This window comes from Patagioenas fasciata, chromosome 25 (assembly GCF_037038585.1).
Source record: "Patagioenas fasciata isolate bPatFas1 chromosome 25, bPatFas1.hap1, whole genome shotgun sequence".
NCBI classification, from domain to species: Eukaryota; Metazoa; Chordata; class Aves; order Columbiformes; family Columbidae; genus Patagioenas; species Patagioenas fasciata.
In genome coordinates this window covers 8,222,583-8,247,405 of record NC_092544.1, presented here as the reverse complement: position 1 = coordinate 8,247,405, position 24,823 = coordinate 8,222,583, and positions in this window count along the sequence as shown.

The following is a 24,823-nucleotide window of genomic DNA, read 5'->3' as shown; positions in this document are numbered from 1 at the left end:
CACTCGATTGTTCACCAAAACATATGCAGACGCGTCCTTAGCCTGTAGATTTGGATGCACAGAGTTCCCTGTGTTCGCAAGAGACAAGGGAATCGCGTCTGTGCGCACAGAAGCAATAGCGGACCGTTTCCCTCGGAGTGAACGCGAAAGAGCCGTCTATATACTCGCAGACACGCGAACGTGCCTCAATGCGGTCACAGAGGCAGCAGCTTTTGCACAGATGCTCCTGGTGATTCTGGCACTTTCCAGGCACACTCCTGAAAGTCGCGCACACTGCTGTTCACTCGCTAAACGACCTCTTGGGAAACACGTCTCCGGTCGACGGACCGCTCAGATTGCTTCTCGTGTAACTGTGAACCGTGTCAGCGCAGGGAATCCGTCTCTGTTGAGCAGATGTCAATCCTGCCTCGCTTTTGCTTTGTTGCCTCTACCAAGATGATTTCCCGTTTCTCTCTTCACTGGAGCAGGCAGACACAGCCAACGCACATCAAGTGTCAAGAGACACGCTCTGCTGAGCTCAACGCTTGTGCAGATGCACATGTGCGACGAAGTCAACACACGTGCTTGTGGAGAGAAAGAAAGGGACTCCCAGGCGTGTGGAGCGACGGGGAGAAAGAGCGGGCGCTGAGGAACACAGTTTCAAACAGACTGTCTCCACACAAACAGGCACCTGTCTGCAGGTATCCTAGATCTTGATTCTTGAACTTGAGGAAACACGCGTCTGAGCAAAACTCCCAAACGCTTCCAGGAAAGACACAGGCTCTCCCACAAGCACACAAGTGTTTGCCCTCAGCTATAGATCAGGGACAAGCCTGTGAAGAGCAACCAAAGAGCTCGTCCGTCTTTCCCTCAATAGATGGGAGTAGGCGCGCTTGCGGATGTGTGCGTGTGTGTGGCCACGCGTTTGCTTAGGCATCAGTGTGTGAAAAGGTAGGTGCTTTTCTCTAGCTGCGTGTGCGTGCACGTGGTGCTGGGTGCACATCCCTGGGTGCTCGTGGAAAGGTTTCTGCATGGTTTTCGCTGAGGAATCGTGTGTGTGCACATGGACAAAGAGAAGGCGCAGCAACCAGGTTCCAGCGCCGAAGAAGGCAAAAGGCGAGGTTTCCGGCGCTATCTCCTTCTCTCCCCAGAGCTAGTCGCGCAAAGCAAGCCGCTAAGCCGGCGACCGGCAAGAGAGCTACAACGAAGCATGCCGAACGGAGAAAATAGCAGCAGCTCATCTGTTCACACCTTGTTTCTGCCATGTGCTTGAACGCCAAGACGTTCGCGCTTCTGTGAGATGAAAGACGTCCTTCTGCATATGTGGTTGCTCACACCGGTGCACTTGTTAGTGTATCCATTCAGTCCTGGGCTGCGGGGCATTCAGAAGTGGCTCTGTGGAGACGTCTGCATAGAGGCAGCTGTCAGAACACGCACACTCGATTGTTCACCAAAACATATGCAGACGCGTCCTTAGCCTGTAGATTTGGATGCACAGAGTTCCCTGTGTTCGCAAGAGACAAGGGAATCGCGTCTGTGCGCACAGAAGCAATAGCGGACCGTTTCCCTCGGAGTGAACGCGAAAGAGCCGTCTATATACTCGCAGACACGCGAACGTGCCTCAATGCGGTCACAGAGGCAGCAGCTTTTGCACAGATGCTCCTGGTGATTCTGGCACTTTCCAGGCACACTCCTGAAAGTCGCGCACACTGCTGTTCACTCGCTAAACGACCTCTTGGGAAACACGTCTCCGGTCGACGGACCGCTCAGATTGCTTCTCGTGTAACTGTGAACTGTGTCAGCGCAGGGAATCCGTCTCTGTTGAGCAGATGTCAATCCTGCCTCGCCTTTGCTTTGTTGCCTCTACCAAGATGATTTCCCGTTTCTCTCTTCACTGGAGCAGGCAGACACAGCCAACGCACATCAAGTGTCAAGAGACACGCTCTGCTGAGCTCAACGCTTGTGCAGATGCACATGTGCGACGAAGTCAACACACGTGCTTGTGGAGAGAAAGAAAGGGACTCCCAGGCGTGTGGAGCGACGGGGAGAAAGAGCGGGCGCTGAGGAACACAGTTTCAAACAGACTGTCTCCACACAAACAGGCACCTGTCTGCAGGTATCCTAGATCTTGATTCTTGAACTTGAGGAAACACGCGTCTGAGCAAAACTCCCAAACGCTTCCAGGAAAGACACAGGCTCTCCCACAAGCACACAAGTGTTTGCCCTCAGCTATAGATCAGGGACAAGCCTGTGAAGAGCAACCAAAGAGCTCGTCCGTCTTTCCCTCAATAGATGGGAGTAGGCGCGCTTGCGGATGTGTGCGTGTGTGTGGCCACGCGTTTGCTTAGGCATCAGTGTGTGAAAAGGTAGGTGCTTTTCTCTAGCTGCGTGTGCGTGCACGTGGTGCTGGGTGCACATCCCTGGGTGCTCGTGGAAAGGTTTCTGCATGGTTTTCGCTGAGGAATCGTGTGTGTGCACATGGACAAAGAGAAGGCGCAGCAACCAGGTTCCAGCGCCGAAGAAGGCAAAAGGCGAGGTTTCCGGCGCTATCTCCTTCTCTCCCCAGAGCTAGTCGCGCAAAGCAAGCCGCTAAGCCGGCGACCGGCAAGAGAGCTACAACGAAGCATGCCGAACGGAGAAAATAGCAGCAGCTCATCTGTTCACACCTTGTTTCTGCCATGTGCTTGAACGCCAAGACGTTCGCGCTTCTGTGAGATGAAAGACGTCCTTCTGCATATGTGGTTGCTCACACCGGTGCACTTGTTAGTGTATCCATTCAGTCCTGGGCTGCGGGGCATTCAGAAGTGGCTCTGTGGAGACGTCTGCATAGAGGCAGCTGTCAGAACACGCACACTCGATTGTTCACCAAAACATATGCAGACGCGTCCTTAGCCTGTAGATTTGGATGCACAGAGTTCCCTGTGTTCGCAAGAGACAAGGGAATCGCGTCTGTGCGCACAGAAGCAATAGCGGACCGTTTCCCTCGGAGTGAACGCGAAAGAGCCGTCTATATACTCGCAGACACGCGAACGTGCCTCAATGCGGTCACAGAGGCAGCAGCTTTTGCACAGATGCTCCTGGTGATTCTGGCACTTTCCAGGCACACTCCTGAAAGTCGCGCACACTGCTGTTCACTCGCTAAACGACCTCTTGGGAAACACGTCTCCGGTCGACGGACCGCTCAGATTGCTTCTCGTGTAACTGTGAACTGTGTCAGCGCAGGGAATCCGTCTCTGTTGAGCAGATGTCAATCCTGCCTCGCTTTTGCTTTGTTGCCTCTACCAAGATGATTTCCCGTTTCTCTCTTCACTGGAGCAGGCAGACACAGCCAACGCACATCAAGTGTCAAGAGACACGCTCTGCTGAGCTCAACGCTTGTGCAGATGCACATGTGCGACGAAGTCAACACACGTGCTTGTGGAGAGAAAGAAAGGGACTCCCAGGCGTGTGGAGCGACGGGGAGAAAGAGCGGGCGCTGAGGAACACAGTTTCAAACAGACTGTCTCCACACAAACAGGCACCTGTCTGCAGGTATCCTAGATCTTGATTCTTGAACTTGAGGAAACACGCGTCTGAGCAAAACTCCCAAACGCTTCCAGGAAAGACACAGGCTCTCCCACAAGCACACAAGTGTTTGCCCTCAGCTATAGATCAGGGACAAGCCTGTGAAGAGATGCCCTGCTATTCTTTCGCCTTATGGCATCATGTGTTTCGTTCCTCTTGGAGATCGATTGTTAAACGTCTTTCCTAGGGCGACTGTGAAGCATTTGCCAGCGGAGGAGAAGTAGCACGGAGCAGCATTCAGTACTGCCTACGAGTGTCTTTGCTACCCTACTAGCGGAGCTCCAAGAACAGGCACACATCTTCAGGTACCTTCCAAATGTGGATTCCCCTGCAGCCCCGTAGGCGGGCGTGCAGTACGCCAACCGTCAACGGACGTTTTTCCCCTCAAGCCTGTCAGGACGTTGCTCGTCCGTCTTTCCCTCAATAGATGGGAGTAGGCGCGCTTGCGGATGTGTGCGTGTGTGTGGCCACGCGTTTGCTTAGGCTTCAGTGTGTGAAAAGGTAGGTGCTTTTCTCTAGCTGCGTGTGCGTGCACGTGGTGCTGGGTGCACATCCCTGGGTGCTCGTGGAAAGGTTTCTGCATGGTTTTCGCTGAGGAATCGTGTGTGTGCACATGGACAAAGAGAAGGCGCAGCAACCAGGTTCCAGCGCCGAAGAAGGCAAAAGGCGAGGTTTCCGGCGCTATCTCCTTCTCTCCCCAGAGCTAGTCGCGCAAAGCAAGCCGCTAAGCCGGCGACCGGCAAGAGAGCTACAACGAAGCATGCCGAACGGAGAAAATAGCAGCAGCTCATCTGTTCACACCTTGTTTCTGCCATGTGCTTGAACGCCAAGACGTTCGCGCTTCTCTGAGATGAAAGACGTCCTTCTGCATATGTGGTTGCTCACACCGGTGCACTTGTTAGTGTATCCATTCAGTCCTGGGCTGCGGGGCATTCAGAAGTGGCTCTGTGGAGACGTCTGCATAGAGGCAGCTGTCAGAACACGCACACTCGATTGTTCACCAAAACATATGCAGACGCGTCCTTAGCCTGTAGATTTGGATGCACAGAGTTCCCTGTGTTCGCAAGAGACAAGGGAATCGCGTCTGTGCGCACAGAAGCAATAGCGGACCGTTTCCCTCGGAGTGAACGCGAAAGAGCCGTCTATATACTCGCAGACACGCGAACGTGCCTCAATGCGGTCACAGAGGCAGCAGCTTTTGCACAGATGCTCCTGGTGATTCTGGCACTTTCCAGGCACACTCCTGAAAGTCGCGCACACTGCTGTTCACTCGCTAAACGACCTCTTGGGAAACACGTCTCCGGTCGACGGACCGCTCAGATTGCTTCTCGTGTAACTGTGAACCGTGTCAGCGCAGGGAATCCGTCTCTGTTGAGCAGATGTCAATCCTGCCTCGCTTTTGCTTTGTTGCCTCTACCAAGATGATTTCCCGTTTCTCTCTTCACTGGAGCAGGCAGACACAGCCAACGCACATCAAGTGTCAAGAGACACGCTCTGCTGAGCTCAACGCTTGTGCAGATGCACATGTGCGACGAAGTCAACACACGTGCTTGTGGAGAGAAAGAAAGGGACTCCCAGGCGTGTGGAGCGACGGGGAGAAAGAGCGGGCGCTGAGGAACACAGTTTCAAACAGACTGTCTCCACACAAACAGGCACCTGTCTGCAGGTATCCTAGATCTTGATTCTTGAACTTGAGGAAACACGCGTCTGAGCAAAACTCCCAAACGCTTCCAGGAAAGACACAGGCTCTCCCACAAGCACACAAGTGTTTGCCCTCAGCTATAGATCAGGGACAAGCCTGTGAAGAGCAACCAAAGAGCTCGTCCGTCTTTCCCTCAATAGATGGGAGTAGGCGCGCTTGCGGATGTGTGCGTGTGTGTGGCCACGCGTTTGCTTAGGCATCAGTGTGTGAAAAGGTAGGTGCTTTTCTCTAGCTGCGTGTGCGTGCACGTGGTGCTGGGTGCACATCCCTGGGTGCTCGTGGAAAGGTTTCTGCATGGTTTTCGCTGAGGAATCGTGTGTGTGCACATGGACAAAGAGAAGGCGCAGCAACCAGGTTCCAGCGCCGAAGAAGGCAAAAGGCGAGGTTTCCGGCGCTATCTCCTTCTCTCCCCAGAGCTAGTCGCGCAAAGCAAGCCGCTAAGCCGGCGACCGGCAAGAGAGCTACAACGAAGCATGCCGAACGGAGAAAATAGCAGCAGCTCATCTGTTCACACCTTGTTTCTGCCATGTGCTTGAACGCCAAGACGTTCGCGCTTCTGTGAGATGAAAGACGTCCTTCTGCATATGTGGTTGCTCACACCGGTGCACTTGTTAGTGTATCCATTCAGTCCTGGGCTGCGGGGCATTCAGAAGTGGCTCTGTGGAGACGTCTGCATAGAGGCAGCTGTCAGAACACGCACACTCGATTGTTCACCAAAACATATGCAGACGCGTCCTTAGCCTGTAGATTTGGATGCACAGAGTTCCCTGTGTTCGCAAGAGACAAGGGAATCGCGTCTGTGCGCACAGAAGCAATAGCGGACCGTTTCCCTCGGAGTGAACGCGAAAGAGCCGTCTATATACTCGCAGACACGCGAACGTGCCTCAATGCGGTCACAGAGGCAGCAGCTTTTGCACAGATGCTCCTGGTGATTCTGGCACTTTCCAGGCACACTCCTGAAAGTCGCGCACACTGCTGTTCACTCGCTAAACGACCTCTTGGGAAACACGTCTCCGGTCGACGGACCGCTCAGATTGCTTCTCGTGTAACTGTGAACTGTGTCAGCGCAGGGAATCCGTCTCTGTTGAGCAGATGTCAATCCTGCCTCGCTTTTGCTTTGTTGCCTCTACCAAGATGATTTCCCGTTTCTCTCTTCACTGGAGCAGGCAGACACAGCCAACGCACATCAAGTGTCAAGAGACACGCTCTGCTGAGCTCAACGCTTGTGCAGATGCACATGTGCGACGAAGTCAACACACGTGCTTGTGGAGAGAAAGAAAGGGACTCCCAGGCGTGTGGAGCGACGGGGAGAAAGAGCGGGCGCTGAGGAACACAGTTTCAAACAGACTGTCTCCACACAAACAGGCACCTGTCTGCAGGTATCCTAGATCTTGATTCTTGAACTTGAGGAAACACGCGTCTGAGCAAAACTCCCAAACGCTTCCAGGAAAGACACAGGCTCTCCCACAAGCACACAAGTGTTTGCCCTCAGCTATAGATCAGGGACAAGCCTGTGAAGAGCAACCAAAGAGCTCGTCCGTCTTTCCCTCAATAGATGGGAGTAGGCGCGCTTGCGGATGTGTGCGTGTGTGTGGCCACGCGTTTGCTTAGGCATCAGTGTGTGAAAAGGTAGGTGCTTTTCTCTAGCTGCGTGTGCGTGCACGTGGTGCTGGGTGCACATCCCTGGGTGCTCGTGGAAAGGTTTCTGCATGGTTTTCGCTGAGGAATCGTGTGTGTGCACATGGACAAAGAGAAGGCGCAGCAACCAGGTTCCAGCGCCGAAGAAGGCAAAAGGCGAGGTTTCCGGCGCTATCTCCTTCTCTCCCCAGAGCTAGTCGCGCAAAGCAAGCCGCTAAGCCGGCGACCGGCAAGAGAGCTACAACGAAGCATGCCGAACGGAGAAAATAGCAGCAGCTCATCTGTTCACACCTTGTTTCTGCCATGTGCTTGAACGCCAAGACGTTCGCGCTTCTGTGAGATGAAAGACGTCCTTCTGCATATGTGGTTGCTCACACCGGTGCACTTGTTAGTGTATCCATTCAGTCCTGGGCTGCGGGGCATTCAGAAGTGGCTCTGTGGAGACGTCTGCATAGAGGCAGCTGTCAGAACACGCACACTCGATTGTTCACCAAAACATATGCAGACGCGTCCTTAGCCTGTAGATTTGGATGCACAGAGTTCCCTGTGTTCGCAAGAGACAAGGGAATCGCGTCTGTGCGCACAGAAGCAATAGCGGACCGTTTCCCTCGGAGTGAACGCGAAAGAGCCGTCTATATACTCGCAGACACGCGAACGTGCCTCAATGCGGTCACAGAGGCAGCAGCTTTTGCACAGATGCTCCTGGTGATTCTGGCACTTTCCAGGCACACTCCTGAAAGTCGCGCACACTGCTGTTCACTCGCTAAACGACCTCTTGGGAAACACGTCTCCGGTCGACGGACCGCTCAGATTGCTTCTCGTGTAACTGTGAACTGTGTCAGCGCAGGGAATCCGTCTCTGTTGAGCAGATGTCAATCCTGCCTCGCTTTTGCTTTGTTGCCTCTACCAAGATGATTTCCCGTTTCTCTCTTCACTGGAGCAGGCAGACACAGCCAACGCACATCAAGTGTCAAGAGACACGCTCTGCTGAGCTCAACGCTTGTGCAGATGCACATGTGCGACGAAGTCAACACACGTGCTTGTGGAGAGAAAGAAAGGGACTCCCAGGCGTGTGGAGCGACGGGGAGAAAGAGCGGGCGCTGAGGAACACAGTTTCAAACAGACTGTCTCCACACAAACAGGCACCTGTCTGCAGGTATCCTAGATCTTGATTCTTGAACTTGAGGAAACACGCGTCTGAGCAAAACTCCCAAACGCTTCCAGGAAAGACACAGGCTCTCCCACAAGCACACAAGTGTTTGCCCTCAGCTATAGATCAGGGACAAGCCTGTGAAGAGCAACCAAAGAGCTCGTCCGTCTTTCTCTCAGTAGATGGGAGTAGGCGCGCTTGCGGATGTGTGCGTGTGTGTGGCCACGCGTTTGCTTAGGCATCAGTGTGTGAAAAGGTAGGTGCTTTTCTCTAGCTGCGTGTGCGTGCACGTGGTGCTGGGTGCACATCCCTGGGTGCTCGTGGAAAGGTTTCTGCATGGTTTTCGCTGAGGAATCGTGTGTGTGCACATGGACAAAGAGAAGGCGCAGCAACCAGGTTCCAGCGCCGAAGAAGGCAAAAGGCGAGGTTTCCGGCGCTATCTCCTTCTCTCCCCAGAGCTAGTCGCGCAAAGCAAGCCGCTAAGCCGGCGACCGGCAAGAGAGCTACAACGAAGCATGCCGAACGGAGAAAATAGCAGCAGCTCATCTGTTCACACCTTGTTTCTGCCATGTGCTTGAACGCCAAGACGTTCGCGCTTCTGTGAGATGAAAGACGTCCTTCTGCATATGTGGTTGCTCACACCGGTGCACTTGTTAGTGTATCCATTCAGTCCTGGGCTGCGGGGCATTCAGAAGTGGCTCTGTGGAGACGTCTGCATAGAGGCAGCTGTCAGAACACGCACACTCGATTGTTCACCAAAACATATGCAGACGCGTCCTTAGCCTGTAGATTTGGATGCACAGAGTTCCCTGTGTTCGCAAGAGACAAGGGAATCGCGTCTGTGCGCACAGAAGCAATAGCGGACCGTTTCCCTCGGAGTGAACGCGAAAGAGCCGTCTATATACTCGCAGACACGCGAACGTGCCTCAATGCGGTCACAGAGGCAGCAGCTTTTGCACAGATGCTCCTGGTGATTCTGGCACTTTCCAGGCACACTCCTGAAAGTCGCGCACACTGCTGTTCACTCGCTAAACGACCTCTTGGGAAACACGTCTCCGGTCGACGGACCGCTCAGATTGCTTCTCGTGTAACTGTGAACTGTGTCAGCGCAGGGAATCCGTCTCTGTTGAGCAGATGTCAATCCTGCCTCGCCTTTGCTTTGTTGCCTCTACCAAGATGATTTCCCGTTTCTCTCTTCACTGGAGCAGGCAGACACAGCCAACGCACATCAAGTGTCAAGAGACACGCTCTGCTGAGCTCAACGCTTGTGCAGATGCACATGTGCGACGAAGTCAACACACGTGCTTGTGGAGAGAAAGAAAGGGACTCCCAGGCGTGTGGAGCGACGGGGAGAAAGAGCGGGCGCTGAGGAACACAGTTTCAAACAGACTGTCTCCACACAAACAGGCACCTGTCTGCAGGTATCCTAGATCTTGATTCTTGAACTTGAGGAAACACGCGTCTGAGCAAAACTCCCAAACGCTTCCAGGAAAGACACAGGCTCTCCCACAAGCACACAAGTGTTTGCCCTCAGCTATAGATCAGGGACAAGCCTGTGAAGAGCAACCAAAGAGCTCGTCCGTCTTTCCCTCAATAGATGGGAGTAGGCGCGCTTGCGGATGTGTGCGTGTGTGTGGCCACGCGTTTGCTTAGGCATCAGTGTGTGAAAAGGTAGGTGCTTTTCTCTAGCTGCGTGTGCGTGCACGTGGTGCTGGGTGCACATCCCTGGGTGCTCGTGGAAAGGTTTCTGCATGGTTTTCGCTGAGGAATCGTGTGTGTGCACATGGACAAAGAGAAGGCGCAGCAACCAGGTTCCAGCGCCGAAGAAGGCAAAAGGCGAGGTTTCCGGCGCTATCTCCTTCTCTCCCCAGAGCTAGTCGCGCAAAGCAAGCCGCTAAGCCGGCGACCGGCAAGAGAGCTACAACGAAGCATGCCGAACGGAGAAAATAGCAGCAGCTCATCTGTTCACACCTTGTTTCTGCCATGTGCTTGAACGCCAAGACGTTCGCGCTTCTGTGAGATGAAAGACGTCCTTCTGCATATGTGGTTGCTCACACCGGTGCACTTGTTAGTGTATCCATTCAGTCCTGGGCTGCGGGGCATTCAGAAGTGGCTCTGTGGAGACGTCTGCATAGAGGCAGCTGTCAGAACACGCACACTCGATTGTTCACCAAAACATATGCAGACGCGTCCTTAGCCTGTAGATTTGGATGCACAGAGTTCCCTGTGTTCGCAAGAGACAAGGGAATCGCGTCTGTGCGCACAGAAGCAATAGCGGACCGTTTCCCTCGGAGTGAACGCGAAAGAGCCGTCTATATACTCGCAGACACGCGAACGTGCCTCAATGCGGTCACAGAGGCAGCAGCTTTTGCACAGATGCTCCTGGTGATTCTGGCACTTTCCAGGCACACTCCTGAAAGTCGCGCACACTGCTGTTCACTCGCTAAACGACCTCTTGGGAAACACGTCTCCGGTCGACGGACCGCTCAGATTGCTTCTCGTGTAACTGTGAACTGTGTCAGCGCAGGGAATCCGTCTCTGTTGAGCAGATGTCAATCCTGCCTCGCCTTTGCTTTGTTGCCTCTACCAAGATGATTTCCCGTTTCTCTCTTCACTGGAGCAGGCAGACACAGCCAACGCACATCAAGTGTCAAGAGACACGCTCTGCTGAGCTCAACGCTTGTGCAGATGCACATGTGCGACGAAGTCAACACACGTGCTTGTGGAGAGAAAGAAAGGGACTCCCAGGCGTGTGGAGCGACGGGGAGAAAGAGCGGGCGCTGAGGAACACAGTTTCAAACAGACTGTCTCCACACAAACAGGCACCTGTCTGCAGGTATCCTAGATCTTGATTCTTGAACTTGAGGAAACACGCGTCTGAGCAAAACTCCCAAACGCTTCCAGGAAAGACACAGGCTCTCCCACAAGCACACAAGTGTTTGCCCTCAGCTATAGATCAGGGACAAGCCTGTGAAGAGCAACCAAAGAGCTCGTCCGTCTTTCCCTCAATAGATGGGAGTAGGCGCGCTTGCGGATGTGTGCGTGTGTGTGGCCACGCGTTTGCTTAGGCATCAGTGTGTGAAAAGGTAGGTGCTTTTCTCTAGCTGCGTGTGCGTGCACGTGGTGCTGGGTGCACATCCCTGGGTGCTCGTGGAAAGGTTTCTGCATGGTTTTCGCTGAGGAATCGTGTGTGTGCACATGGACAAAGAGAAGGCGCAGCAACCAGGTTCCAGCGCCGAAGAAGGCAAAAGGCGAGGTTTCCGGCGCTATCTCCTTCTCTCCCCAGAGCTAGTCGCGCAAAGCAAGCCGCTAAGCCGGCGACCGGCAAGAGAGCTACAACGAAGCATGCCGAACGGAGAAAATAGCAGCAGCTCATCTGTTCACACCTTGTTTCTGCCATGTGCTTGAACGCCAAGACGTTCGCGCTTCTGTGAGATGAAAGACGTCCTTCTGCATATGTGGTTGCTCACACCGGTGCACTTGTTAGTGTATCCATTCAGTCCTGGGCTGCGGGGCATTCAGAAGTGGCTCTGTGGAGACGTCTGCATAGAGGCAGCTGTCAGAACACGCACACTCGATTGTTCACCAAAACATATGCAGACGCGTCCTTAGCCTGTAGATTTGGATGCACAGAGTTCCCTGTGTTCGCAAGAGACAAGGGAATCGCGTCTGTGCGCACAGAAGCAATAGCGGACCGTTTCCCTCGGAGTGAACGCGAAAGAGCCGTCTATATACTCGCAGACACGCGAACGTGCCTCAATGCGGTCACAGAGGCAGCAGCTTTTGCACAGATGCTCCTGGTGATTCTGGCACTTTCCAGGCACACTCCTGAAAGTCGCGCACACTGCTGTTCACTCGCTAAACGACCTCTTGGGAAACACGTCTCCGGTCGACGGACCGCTCAGATTGCTTCTCGTGTAACTGTGAACTGTGTCAGCGCAGGGAATCCGTCTCTGTTGAGCAGATGTCAATCCTGCCTCGCCTTTGCTTTGTTGCCTCTACCAAGATGATTTCCCGTTTCTCTCTTCACTGGAGCAGGCAGACACAGCCAACGCACATCAAGTGTCAAGAGACACGCTCTGCTGAGCTCAACGCTTGTGCAGATGCACATGTGCGACGAAGTCAACACACGTGCTTGTGGAGAGAAAGAAAGGGACTCCCAGGCGTGTGGAGCGACGGGGAGAAAGAGCGGGCGCTGAGGAACACAGTTTCAAACAGACTGTCTCCACACAAACAGGCACCTGTCTGCAGGTATCCTAGATCTTGATTCTTGAACTTGAGGAAACACGCGTCTGAGCAAAACTCCCAAACGCTTCCAGGAAAGACACAGGCTCTCCCACAAGCACACAAGTGTTTGCCCTCAGCTATAGATCAGGGACAAGCCTGTGAAGAGCAACCAAAGAGCTCGTCCGTCTTTCCCTCAATAGATGGGAGTAGGCGCGCTTGCGGATGTGTGCGTGTGTGTGGCCACGCGTTTGCTTAGGCATCAGTGTGTGAAAAGGTAGGTGCTTTTCTCTAGCTGCGTGTGCGTGCACGTGGTGCTGGGTGCACATCCCTGGGTGCTCGTGGAAAGGTTTCTGCATGGTTTTCGCTGAGGAATCGTGTGTGTGCACATGGACAAAGAGAAGGCGCAGCAACCAGGTTCCAGCGCCGAAGAAGGCAAAAGGCGAGGTTTCCGGCGCTATCTCCTTCTCTCCCCAGAGCTAGTCGCGCAAAGCAAGCCGCTAAGCCGGCGACCGGCAAGAGAGCTACAACGAAGCATGCCGAACGGAGAAAATAGCAGCAGCTCATCTGTTCACACCTTGTTTCTGCCATGTGCTTGAACGCCAAGACGTTCGCGCTTCTGTGAGATGAAAGACGTCCTTCTGCATATGTGGTTGCTCACACCGGTGCACTTGTTAGTGTATCCATTCAGTCCTGGGCTGCGGGGCATTCAGAAGTGGCTCTGTGGAGACGTCTGCATAGAGGCAGCTGTCAGAACACGCACACTCGATTGTTCACCAAAACATATGCAGACGCGTCCTTAGCCTGTAGATTTGGATGCACAGAGTTCCCTGTGTTCGCAAGAGACAAGGGAATCGCGTCTGTGCGCACAGAAGCAATAGCGGACCGTTTCCCTCGGAGTGAACGCGAAAGAGCCGTCTATATACTCGCAGACACGCGAACGTGCCTCAATGCGGTCACAGAGGCAGCAGCTTTTGCACAGATGCTCCTGGTGATTCTGGCACTTTCCAGGCACACTCCTGAAAGTCGCGCACACTGCTGTTCACTCGCTAAACGACCTCTTGGGAAACACGTCTCCGGTCGACGGACCGCTCAGATTGCTTCTCGTGTAACTGTGAACTGTGTCAGCGCAGGGAATCCGTCTCTGTTGAGCAGATGTCAATCCTGCCTCGCCTTTGCTTTGTTGCCTCTACCAAGATGATTTCCCGTTTCTCTCTTCACTGGAGCAGGCAGACACAGCCAACGCACATCAAGTGTCAAGAGACACGCTCTGCTGAGCTCAACGCTTGTGCAGATGCACATGTGCGACGAAGTCAACACACGTGCTTGTGGAGAGAAAGAAAGGGACTCCCAGGCGTGTGGAGCGACGGGGAGAAAGAGCGGGCGCTGAGGAACACAGTTTCAAACAGACTGTCTCCACACAAACAGGCACCTGTCTGCAGGTATCCTAGATCTTGATTCTTGAACTTGAGGAAACACGCGTCTGAGCAAAACTCCCAAACGCTTCCAGGAAAGACACAGGCTCTCCCACAAGCACACAAGTGTTTGCCCTCAGCTATAGATCAGGGACAAGCCTGTGAAGAGCAACCAAAGAGCTCGTCCGTCTTTCCCTCAATAGATGGGAGTAGGCGCGCTTGCGGATGTGTGCGTGTGTGTGGCCACGCGTTTGCTTAGGCATCAGTGTGTGAAAAGGTAGGTGCTTTTCTCTAGCTGCGTGTGCGTGCACGTGGTGCTGGGTGCACATCCCTGGGTGCTCGTGGAAAGGTTTCTGCATGGTTTTCGCTGAGGAATCGTGTGTGTGCACATGGACAAAGAGAAGGCGCAGCAACCAGGTTCCAGCGCCGAAGAAGGCAAAAGGCGAGGTTTCCGGCGCTATCTCCTTCTCTCCCCAGAGCTAGTCGCGCAAAGCAAGCCGCTAAGCCGGCGACCGGCAAGAGAGCTACAACGAAGCATGCCGAACGGAGAAAATAGCAGCAGCTCATCTGTTCACACCTTGTTTCTGCCATGTGCTTGAACGCCAAGACGTTCGCGCTTCTGTGAGATGAAAGACGTCCTTCTGCATATGTGGTTGCTCACACCGGTGCACTTGTTAGTGTATCCATTCAGTCCTGGGCTGCGGGGCATTCAGAAGTGGCTCTGTGGAGACGTCTGCATAGAGGCAGCTGTCAGAACACGCACACTCGATTGTTCACCAAAACATATGCAGACGCGTCCTTAGCCTGTAGATTTGGATGCACAGAGTTCCCTGTGTTCGCAAGAGACAAGGGAATCGCGTCTGTGCGCACAGAAGCAATAGCGGACCGTTTCCCTCGGAGTGAACGCGAAAGAGCCGTCTATATACTCGCAGACACGCGAACGTGCCTCAATGCGGTCACAGAGGCAGCAGCTTTTGCACAGATGCTCCTGGTGATTCTGGCACTTTCCAGGCACACTCCTGAAAGTCGCGCACACTGCTGTTCACTCGCTAAACGACCTCTTGGGAAACACGTCTCCGGTCGACGGACCGCTCAGATTGCTTCTCGTGTAACTGTGAACTGTGTCAGCGCAGGGAATCCGTCTCTGTTGAGCAGATGTCAATCCTGCCTCGCCTTTGCTTTGTTGCCTCTACCAAGATGATTTCCCGTTTCTCTCTTCACTGGAGCAGGCAGACACAGCCAACGCACATCAAGTGTCAAGAGACACGCTCTGCTGAGCTCAACGCTTGTGCAGATGCACATGTGCGACGAAGTCAACACACGTGCTTGTGGAGAGAAAGAAAGGGACTCCCAGGCGTGTGGAGCGACGGGGAGAAAGAGCGGGCGCTGAGGAACACAGTTTCAAACAGACTGTCTCCACACAAACAGGCACCTGTCTGCAGGTATCCTAGATCTTGATTCTTGAACTTGAGGAAACACGCGTCTGAGCAAAACTCCCAAACGCTTCCAGGAAAGACACAGGCTCTCCCACAAGCACACAAGTGTTTGCCCTCAGCTATAGATCAGGGACAAGCCTGTGAAGAGCAACCAAAGAGCTCGTCCGTCTTTCCCTCAATAGATGGGAGTAGGCGCGCTTGCGGATGTGTGCGTGTGTGTGGCCACGCGTTTGCTTAGGCATCAGTGTGTGAAAAGGTAGGTGCTTTTCTCTAGCTGCGTGTGCGTGCACGTGGTGCTGGGTGCACATCCCTGGGTGCTCGTGGAAAGGTTTCTGCATGGTTTTCGCTGAGGAATCGTGTGTGTGCACATGGACAAAGAGAAGGCGCAGCAACCAGGTTCCAGCGCCGAAGAAGGCAAAAGGCGAGGTTTCCGGCGCTATCTCCTTCTCTCCCCAGAGCTAGTCGCGCAAAGCAAGCCGCTAAGCCGGCGACCGGCAAGAGAGCTACAACGAAGCATGCCGAACGGAGAAAATAGCAGCAGCTCATCTGTTCACACCTTGTTTCTGCCATGTGCTTGAACGCCAAGACGTTCGCGCTTCTGTGAGATGAAAGACGTCCTTCTGCATATGTGGTTGCTCACACCGGTGCACTTGTTAGTGTATCCATTCAGTCCTGGGCTGCGGGGCATTCAGAAGTGGCTCTGTGGAGACGTCTGCATAGAGGCAGCTGTCAGAACACGCACACTCGATTGTTCACCAAAACATATGCAGACGCGTCCTTAGCCTGTAGATTTGGATGCACAGAGTTCCCTGTGTTCGCAAGAGACAAGGGAATCGCGTCTGTGCGCACAGAAGCAATAGCGGACCGTTTCCCTCGGAGTGAACGCGAAAGAGCCGTCTATATACTCGCAGACACGCGAACGTGCCTCAATGCGGTCACAGAGGCAGCAGCTTTTGCACAGATGCTCCTGGTGATTCTGGCACTTTCCAGGCACACTCCTGAAAGTCGCGCACACTGCTGTTCACTCGCTAAACGACCTCTTGGGAAACACGTCTCCGGTCGACGGACCGCTCAGATTGCTTCTCGTGTAACTGTGAACTGTGTCAGCGCAGGGAATCCGTCTCTGTTGAGCAGATGTCAATCCTGCCTCGCCTTTGCTTTGTTGCCTCTACCAAGATGATTTCCCGTTTCTCTCTTCACTGGAGCAGGCAGACACAGCCAACGCACATCAAGTGTCAAGAGACACGCTCTGCTGAGCTCAACGCTTGTGCAGATGCACATGTGCGACGAAGTCAACACACGTGCTTGTGGAGAGAAAGAAAGGGACTCCCAGGCGTGTGGAGCGACGGGGAGAAAGAGCGGGCGCTGAGGAACACAGTTTCAAACAGACTGTCTCCACACAAACAGGCACCTGTCTGCAGGTATCCTAGATCTTGATTCTTGAACTTGAGGAAACACGCGTCTGAGCAAAACTCCCAAACGCTTCCAGGAAAGACACAGGCTCTCCCACAAGCACACAAGTGTTTGCCCTCAGCTATAGATCAGGGACAAGCCTGTGAAGAGCAACCAAAGAGCTCGTCCGTCTTTCCCTCAATAGATGGGAGTAGGCGCGCTTGCGGATGTGTGCGTGTGTGTGGCCACGCGTTTGCTTAGGCATCAGTGTGTGAAAAGGTAGGTGCTTTTCTCTAGCTGCGTGTGCGTGCACGTGGTGCTGGGTGCACATCCCTGGGTGCTCGTGGAAAGGTTTCTGCATGGTTTTCGCTGAGGAATCGTGTGTGTGCACATGGACAAAGAGAAGGCGCAGCAACCAGGTTCCAGCGCCGAAGAAGGCAAAAGGCGAGGTTTCCGGCGCTATCTCCTTCTCTCCCCAGAGCTAGTCGCGCAAAGCAAGCCGCTAAGCCGGCGACCGGCAAGAGAGCTACAACGAAGCATGCCGAACGGAGAAAATAGCAGCAGCTCATCTGTTCACACCTTGTTTCTGCCATGTGCTTGAACGCCAAGACGTTCGCGCTTCTGTGAGATGAAAGACGTCCTTCTGCATATGTGGTTGCTCACACCGGTGCACTTGTTAGTGTATCCATTCAGTCCTGGGCTGCGGGGCATTCAGAAGTGGCTCTGTGGAGACGTCTGCATAGAGGCAGCTGTCAGAACACGCACACTCGATTGTTCACCAAAACATATGCAGACGCGTCCTTAGCCTGTAGATTTGGATGCACAGAGTTCCCTGTGTTCGCAAGAGACAAGGGAATCGCGTCTGTGCGCACAGAAGCAATAGCGGACCGTTTCCCTCGGAGTGAACGCGAAAGAGCCGTCTATATACTCGCAGACACGCGAACGTGCCTCAATGCGGTCACAGAGGCAGCAGCTTTTGCACAGATGCTCCTGGTGATTCTGGCACTTTCCAGGCACACTCCTGAAAGTCGCGCACACTGCTGTTCACTCGCTAAACGACCTCTTGGGAAACACGTCTCCGGTCGACGGACCGCTCAGATTGCTTCTCGTGTAACTGTGAACTGTGTCAGCGCAGGGAATCCGTCTCTGTTGAGCAGATGTCAATCCTGCCTCGCCTTTGCTTTGTTGCCTCTACCAAGATGATTTCCCGTTTCTCTCTTCACTGGAGCAGGCAGACACAGCCAACGCACATCAAGTGTCAAGAGACACGCTCTGCTGAGCTCAACGCTTGTGCAGATGCACATGTGCGACGAAGTCAACACACGTGCTTGTGGAGAGAAAGAAAGGGACTCCCAGGCGTGTGGAGCGACGGGGAGAAAGAGCGGGCGCTGAGGAACACAGTTTCAAACAGACTGTCTCCACACAAACAGGCACCTGTCTGCAGGTATCCTAGATCTTGATTCTTGAACTTGAGGAAACACGCGTCTGAGCAAAACTCCCAAACGCTTCCAGGAAAGACACAGGCTCTCCCACAAGCACACAAGTGTTTGCCCTCAGCTATAGATCAGGGACAAGCCTGTGAAGAGCAACCAAAGAGCTCGTCCGTCTTTCCCTCAATAGATGGGAGTAGGCGCGCTTGCGGATGTGTGCGTGTGTGTGGCCACGCGTTTGCTTAGGCATCAGTGTGTGAAAAGGTAGGTGCTTTTCTCTAGCTGCGTGTGCGTGCACGTGGTGCTGGGTGCACATCCCTGGGTGCTCGTGGAAAGGTTTCTGCATGGTTTTCGCTGAGGAATCGTGTGTGTGCACATGGACAAAGAGAAGGCGCAGCAACCAGGTTCCAGCGCCGAAGAAGGCAAAAGGCGAGGTTTCCGGCGCTATCTCCTTCTCTCCCCAGAGCTAGTCGCGCAAAGCAAGCCGCTAAGCCGGCGACCGGCAAGAGAGCTACAACGAAGCATGCCGAACGGAGAAAATAGCAGCAGCTCATCTGTTCACACCTTGTTTCTGCCATGTGCTTGAACGCCAAGACGTTCGCGCTTCTGTGAGATGAAAGACGTCCTTCTGCATATGTGGTTGCTCACACCGGTGCACTTGTTAGTGTATCCATTCAGTCCTGGGCTGCGGGGCATTCAGAAGTGGCTCTGTGGAGACGTCTGCATAGAGGCAGCTGTCAGAACACGCACACTCGATTGTTCACCAAAACATATGCAGACGCGTCCTTAGCCTGTAGATTTGGATGCACAGAGTTCCCTGTGTTCGCAAGAGACAAGGGAATCGCGTCTGTGCGCACAGAAGCAATAGCGGACCGTTTCCCTCGGAGTGAACGCGAAAGAGCCGTCTATATACTCGCAGACACGCGAACGTGCCTCAATGCGGTCACAGAGGCAGCAGCTTTTGCACAGATGCTCCTGGTGATTCTGGCACTTTCCAGGCACACTCCTGAAAGTCGCGCACACTGCTGTTCACTCGCTAAACGACCTCTTGGGAAACACGTCTCCGGTCGACGGACCGCTCAGATTGCTTCTCGTGTAACTGTGAACTGTGTCAGCGCAGGGAATCCGTCTCTGTTGAGCAGATGTCAATCCTGCCTCGCCTTTGCTTTGTTGCCTCTACCAAGATGATTTCCCGTTTCTCTCTTCACTGGAGCAGGCAGACACAGCCAACGCACATCAAGTGTCAAGAGACACGCTCTGCTGAGCTCAACGCTTGTGCAGATGCACATGTGCGACGAAGTCAACACACGTGCTTGTGGAGAGAAAGAAAGGGACTCCCAGGCGTGTGGAGCGACGGGGAGAAAGAGCGGGCGCTGAGGAACACAGTTTCAAACAGACTGTCTCCACACAAACAGGCACCTGTCTGCAGGTATCCTAGATCTTGATTCTTGAACTTGAGGAAACACGCGTCTGAGCAAAACTCCCAAACGCTTCCAGGAAAGACACAGGCTCTCCCACAAGCACACAAGTGTTTGCCCTCAGCTATAGATCAGGGACAAGCCTGTGAAGAGCAACCAAAGAGCTCGTCCGTCTTTCCCTCAATAGATGGGAGTAGGCGCGCTTGCGGATGTGTGCGTGTGTGTGGCCACGCGTTTGCTTAGGCATCAGTGTGTGAAAAGGTAGGTGCTTTTCTCTAGCTGCGTGTGCGTGCACGTGGTGCTGGGTGCACATCCCTGGGTGCTCGTGGAAAGGTTTCTGCATGGTTTTCGCTGAGGAATCGTGTGTGTGCACATGGACAAAGAGAAGGCGCAGCAACCAGGTTCCAGCGCCGAAGAAGGCAAAAGGCGAGGTTTCCGGCGCTATCTCCTTCTCTCCCCAGAGCTAGTCGCGCAAAGCAAGCCGCTAAGCCGGCGACCGGCAAGAGAGCTACAACGAAGCATGCCGAACGGAGAAAATAGCAGCAGCTCATCTGTTCACACCTTGTTTCTGCCATGTGCTTGAACGCCAAGACGTTCGCGCTTCTCTGAGATGAAAGACGTCCTTCTGCATATGTGGTTGCTCACACCGGTGCACTTGTTAGTGTATCCATTCAGTCCTGGGCTGCGGGGCATTCAGAAGTGGCTCTGTGGAGACGTCTGCATAGAGGCAGCTGTCAGAACACGCACACTCGATTGTTCACCAAAACATATGCAGACGCGTCCTTAGCCTGTAGATTTGGATGCACAGAGTTCCCTGTGTTCGCAAGAGACAAGGGAATCGCGTCTGTGCGCACAGAAGCAATAGCGGACCGTTTCCCTCGGAGTGAACGCGAAAGAGCCGTCTATATACTCGCAGACACGCGAACGTGCCTCAATGCGGTCACAGAGGCAGCAGCTTTTGCACAGATGCTCCTGGTGATTCTGGCACTTTCCAGGCACACTCCTGAAAGTCGCGCACACTGCTGTTCACTCGCTAAACGACCTCTTGGGAAACACGTCTCCGGTCGACGGACCGCTCAGATTGCTTCTCGTGTAACTGTGAACTGTGTCAGCGCAGGGAATCCGTCTCTGTTGAGCAGATGTCAATCCTGCCTCGCTTTTGCTTTGTTGCCTCTACCAAGATGATTTCCCGTTTCTCTCTTCACTGGAGCAGGCAGACACAGCCAACGCACATCAAGTGTCAAGAGACACGCTCTGCTGAGCTCAACGCTTGTGCAGATGCACATGTGCGACGAAGTCAACACACGTGCTTGTGGAGAGAAAGAAAGGGACTCCCAGGCGTGTGGAGCGACGGGGAGAAAGAGCGGGCGCTGAGGAACACAGTTTCAAACAGACTGTCTCCACACAAACAGGCACCTGTCTGCAGGTATCCTAGATCTTGATTCTTGAACTTGAGGAAACACGCGTCTGAGCAAAACTCCCAAACGCTTCCAGGAAAGACACAGGCTCTCCCACAAGCACACAAGTGTTTGCCCTCAGCTATAGATCAGGGACAAGCCTGTGAAGAGCAACCAAAGAGCTCGTCCGTCTTTCCCTCAATAGATGGGAGTAGGCGCGCTTGCGGATGTGTGCGTGTGTGTGGCCACGCGTTTGCTTAGGCATCAGTGTGTGAAAAGGTAGGTGCTTTTCTCTAGCTGCGTGTGCGTGCACGTGGTGCTGGGTGCACATCCCTGGGTGCTCGTGGAAAGGTTTCTGCATGGTTTTCGCTGAGGAATCGTGTGTGTGCACATGGACAAAGAGAAGGCGCAGCAACCAGGTTCCAGCGCCGAAGAAGGCAAAAGGCGAGGTTTCCGGCGCTATCTCCTTCTCTCCCCAGAGCTAGTCGCGCAAAGCAAGCCGCTAAGCCGGCGACCGGCAAGAGAGCTACAACGAAGCATGCCGAACGGAGAAAATAGCAGCAGCTCATCTGTTCACACCTTGTTTCTGCCATGTGCTTGAACGCCAAGACGTTCGCGCTTCTGTGAGATGAAAGACGTCCTTCTGCATATGTGGTTGCTCACACCGGTGCACTTGTTAGTGTATCCATTCAGTCCTGGGCTGCGGGGCATTCAGAAGTGGCTCTGTGGAGACGTCTGCATAGAGGCAGCTGTCAGAACACGCACACTCGATTGTTCACCAAAACATATGCAGACGCGTCCTTAGCCTGTAGATTTGGATGCACAGAGTTCCCTGTGTTCGCAAGAGACAAGGGAATCGCGTCTGTGCGCACAGAAGCAATAGCGGACCGTTTCCCTCGGAGTGAACGCGAAAGAGCCGTCTATATACTCGCAGACACGCGAACGTGCCTCAATGCGGTCACAGAGGCAGCAGCTTTTGCACAGATGCTCCTGGTGATTCTGGCACTTTCCAGGCACACTCCTGAAAGTCGCGCACACTGCTGTTCACTCGCTAAACGACCTCTTGGGAAACACGTCTCCGGTCGACGGACCGCTCAGATTGCTTCTCGTGTAACTGTGAACTGTGTCAGCGCAGGGAATCCGTCTCTGTTGAGCAGATGTCAATCCTGCCTCGCCTTTGCTTTGTTGCCTCTACCAAGATGATTTCCCGTTTCTCTCTTCACTGGAGCAGGCAGACACAGCCAACGCACATCAAGTGTCAAGAGACACGCTCTGCTGAGCTCAACGCTTGTGCAGATGCACATGTGCGACGAAGTCAACACACGTGCTTGTGGAGAGAAAGAAAGGGACTCCCAGGCGTGTGGAGCGACGGGGAGAAAGAGCGGGCGCTGAGGAACACAGTTTCAAACAGACTGTCTCCACACAAACAGGCACCTGTCTGCAGGTATCCTAGATCTTGATTCTTGAACTTGAGGAAACACGCGTCTGAGCAAAACTCCCAAACGCTTCCAGGAAAGACACAGGCTCTCCCACAAGCACACAAGTGTTTGCCCTCAGCTATAGATCAGGGACAAGCCTGTGAAGAGCAACCAAAGAGCTCGTCCGTCTTTCCCTCAATAGATGGGAGTAGGCGCGCTTGCGGATGTGTGCGTGTGTGTGGCCACGCGTTTGCTTAGGCATCAGTGTGTGAAAAGGTAGGTGCTTTTCTCTAGCTGCGTGTGCGTGCACGTGGTGCTGGGTGCACATCCCTGGGTGCTCGTGGAAAGGTTTCTGCATGGTTTTCGCTGAGGAATCGTGTGTGTGCACATGGACAAAGAGAAGGCGCAGCAACCAGGTTCCAGCGCCGAAGAAGGCAAAAGGCGAGGTTTCCGGCGCTATCTCCTTCTCTCCCCAGAGCTAGTCGCGCAAAGCAAGCCGCTAAGCCGGCGACCGGCAAGAGAGCTACAACGAAGCATGCCGAACGGAGAAAATAGCAGCAGCTCATCTGTTCACACCTTGTTTCTGCCATGTGCTTGAACGCCAAGACGTTCGCGCTTCTGTGAGATGAAAGACGTCCTTCTGCATATGTGGTTGCTCACACCGGTGCACTTGTTAGTGTATCCATTCAGTCCTGGGCTGCGGGGCATTCAGAAGTGGCTCTGTGGAGACGTCTGCATAGAGGCAGCTGTCAGAACACGCACACTCGATTGTTCACCAAAACATATGCAGACGCGTCCTTAGCCTGTAGATTTGGATGCACAGAGTTCCCTGTGTTCGCAAGAGACAAGGGAATCGCGTCTGTGCGCACAGAAGCAATAGCGGACCGTTTCCCTCGGAGTGAACGCGAAAGAGCCGTCTATATACTCGCAGACACGCGAACGTGCCTCAATGCGGTCACAGAGGCAGCAGCTTTTGCACAGATGCTCCTGGTGATTCTGGCACTTTCCAGGCACACTCCTGAAAGTCGCGCACACTGCTGTTCACTCGCTAAACGACCTCTTGGGAAACACGTCTCCGGTCGACGGACCGCTCAGATTGCTTCTCGTGTAACTGTGAACTGTGTCAGCGCAGGGAATCCGTCTCTGTTGAGCAGATGTCAATCCTGCCTCGCCTTTGCTTTGTTGCCTCTACCAAGATGAATTCCCGTTTCTCTCTTCACTGGAGCAGGCAGACACAGCCAACGCACATCAAGTGTCAAGAGACACGCTCTGCTGAGCTCAACGCTTGTGCAGATGCACATGTGCGACGAAGTCAACACACGTGCTTGTGGAGAGAAAGAAAGGGACTCCCAGGCGTGTGGAGCGACGGGGAGAAAGAGCGGGCGCTGAGGAACACAGTTTCAAACAGACTGTCTCCACACAAACAGGCACCTGTCTGCAGGTATCCTAGATCTTGATTCTTGAACTTGAGGAAACACGCGTCTGAGCAAAACTCCCAAACGCTTCCAGGAAAGACACAGGCTCTCCCACAAGCACACAAGTGTTTGCCCTCAGCTATAGATCAGGGACAAGCCTGTGAAGAGCAACCAAAGAGCTCGTCCGTCTTTCCCTCAATAGATGGGAGTAGGCGCGCTTGCGGATGTGTGCGTGTGTGTGGCCACGCGTTTGCTTAGGCATCAGTGTGTGAAAAGGTAGGTGCTTTTCTCTAGCTGCGTGTGCGTGCACGTGGTGCTGGGTGCACATCCCTGGGTGCTCGTGGAAAGGTTTCTGCATGGTTTTCGCTGAGGAATCGTGTGTGTGCACATGGACAAAGAGAAGGCGCAGCAACCAGGTTCCAGCGCCGAAGAAGGCAAAAGGCGAGGTTTCCGGCGCTATCTCCTTCTCTCCCCAGAGCTAGTCGCGCAAAGCAAGCCGCTAAGCCGGCGACCGGCAAGAGAGCTACAACGAAGCATGCCGAACGGAGAAAATAGCAGCAGCTCATCTGTTCACACCTTGTTTCTGCCATGTGCTTGAACGCCAAGACGTTCGCGCTTCTCTGAGATGAAAGACGTCCTTCTGCATATGTGGTTGCTCACACCGGTGCACTTGTTAGTGTATCCATTCAGTCCTGGGCTGCGGGGCATTCAGAAGTGGCTCTGTGGAGACGTCTGCATAGAGGCAGCTGTCAGAACACGCACACTCGATTGTTCACCAAAACATATGCAGACGCGTCCTTAGCCTGTAGATTTGGATGCACAGAGTTCCCTGTGTTCGCAAGAGACAAGGGAATCGCGTCTGTGCGCACAGAAGCAATAGCGGACCGTTTCCCTCGGAGTGAACGCGAAAGAGCCGTCTATATACTCGCAGACACGCGAACGTGCCTCAATGCGGTCACAGAGGCAGCAGCTTTTGCACAGATGCTCCTGGTGATTCTGGCACTTTCCAGGCACACTCCTGAAAGTCGCGCACACTGCTGTTCACTCGCTAAACGACCTCTTGGGAAACACGTCTCCGGTCGACGGACCGCTCAGATTGCTTCTCGTGTAACTGTGAACTGTGTCAGCGCAGGGAATCCGTCTCTGTTGAGCAGATGTCAATCCTGCCTCGCCTTTGCTTTGTTGCCTCTACCAAGATGATTTCCCGTTTCTCTCTTCACTGGAGCAGGCAGACACAGCCAACGC